Source organism: Porites lutea, chromosome 5 (genome assembly GCF_958299795.1).
Source record: "Porites lutea chromosome 5, jaPorLute2.1, whole genome shotgun sequence".
NCBI classification, from domain to species: domain Eukaryota; kingdom Metazoa; phylum Cnidaria; class Anthozoa; order Scleractinia; family Poritidae; genus Porites; species Porites lutea.
This window is the reverse complement of record NC_133205.1, coordinates 20,955,801-20,957,921: the sequence shown is the minus strand read 5'-3', so window position 1 is coordinate 20,957,921 and position 2,121 is coordinate 20,955,801.

Here is a 2,121-nt window from a genome sequence, read left to right as displayed (position 1 = left end):
ACTAGGGATGACCAGGGATGACTTGGATGACTAGAGATGACTAAAGATGACTAAGGATAACTAGGGATGACTATGGATGACCAGGGATGAGTGGGATGACTAGGGATGACTAAGGATGATTGGAATGACTATGGATGACTAGGGATGACTTGTATGACTAAGGATGACTAGGGAAGACTAGAAATGACTAGGATGACTAGGGATGCCTAGGGATGACTGTGATGACTAGGAATGACTAAGGATAACTAGGGATGACTAGGGATGACTGGGATGACTAGGGATAACTAGGGATGACCAGGGATGACTAGGGATGACCAGGGATGACTAGGGATGACTAAAGATGACTGGGATGACTAGGGATGACTAGGGATGACTGGGATGAGTAGAGGTGAAAAGGGATGAATAGGGATGACAAGGGATGACAAGCGATGACTAGGATGACTTGAAATGACTAGGAATGACTAGGGATGACTAAGGATGACTAGGGATAACTAGGATGGCTAGGGATGACTAGGATTGATTGGGATGACTAGGGATGACTGGGATGACTAGGGATGACTAGGGATGACACGGATGATTAGGGATGACTAGGGATGACTAAGGATGACTGGGATGACTAGGGATAACTAGGGATGACTAGGGATGACTTGGAGAACTAGCGATGACTAGGGATGACTAAGGATAACTAGGGATGACTAGGGATGACCAGGGATGAGTGGGATGACTAGGGATGACTAAGGATGATTGGAATGACTAGGGATGACTAGTGATGACTGGCATGACTATGGATGACTAGGGATGACTGTGATGACTAGGAATGACTAAGGATAACTAGGGATGACTAGGGATGACTGGGATGACTGGGATGACTAGGGATGACTAAGGATAACTAGGGATGACCAGGGATGACTTGGATGACTAGCGATGACTAGGGATGACTAAGGATAACTAGGGAGGACTAGGGATGACCAGGGATGAGTGGGATGACTAGGGATGACTAAGGATGATTGGAATGACTAGGGATGACTAGGGATGACATAGGGATGACTAGGGATGACTAGGGATGACAAGGGATGACAAGGGATGACTGGGATGACTACGAATGACCAGGGATAACGTGGATGACTAGGGATGACTAAGATGACTTGGGATGACTAGGGATGACTAAGGATGACTAGGGATGACTAGGGATGACTGGGATGACTAGGGATGACTAAGGATGACTAGGATGACTAGGGATGACAAGGGATGACTGCGATGACTACGAATGATCAGGGATGATTGGGATGACTAGCGGTGACTAGGGATGACTGGCGATGACTAAGATGACTTGGTATGACTAGGGATGACCAGGGATGACTGTGATGGCTAGGGATGACTAAGGATAACTAGGGATGACCAGGGATGACTAGGGATGACTAGAGATGACTGGGATGACTAGGGATGACTAGGGATGACCAGGGATAAGTGGGATGACTAGGGATGACTAAGGATGATTGGAATGACTAGGGATGACTAGGGATGACATAGGGATGACTGGGATGACTATGGATGACTGGGGATGACTAAGGATGACTAGGGATGACTGGGATGATTTGGGATGACTAGGGTGACTTGTATGACTAAGGATGACTAGGGAAGACTACAAATGACTAGGATGACTAGGGATGACTAGGGATGACTGTAATGACTAGGAATGACTAAGGATAACTAGGGATGACTAGGGATGACTGGGATGACTAGGGATAACTAGGGATGACTAGGGATGACCAGGGATGACTAGGGATGACTAAAGATGACTGGGATGACTAGGGATGACTAGGGATGACTAGGGATGACTGGGATGAGTAGAGGTGAAAAGGGATGACTAGGGATGACAAGGGATGACAAGCGATGACTAGGATGACTTGAAATGACTAGGAATGACTAGGGATGACTAAGGATGACTAGGGATAACTAGGATGACTAGGGATGACTAGGATTGATTGGGATGACTAGGGATGACTGGGATGACTAGGGATGACTAGGGATGACACGGATGATTAGGGATGACTAGGGATGACTAAGGATGACTGGGATGACTAGGGATAACTAGGGATGAGTAGGGATGACTTGGAGAAC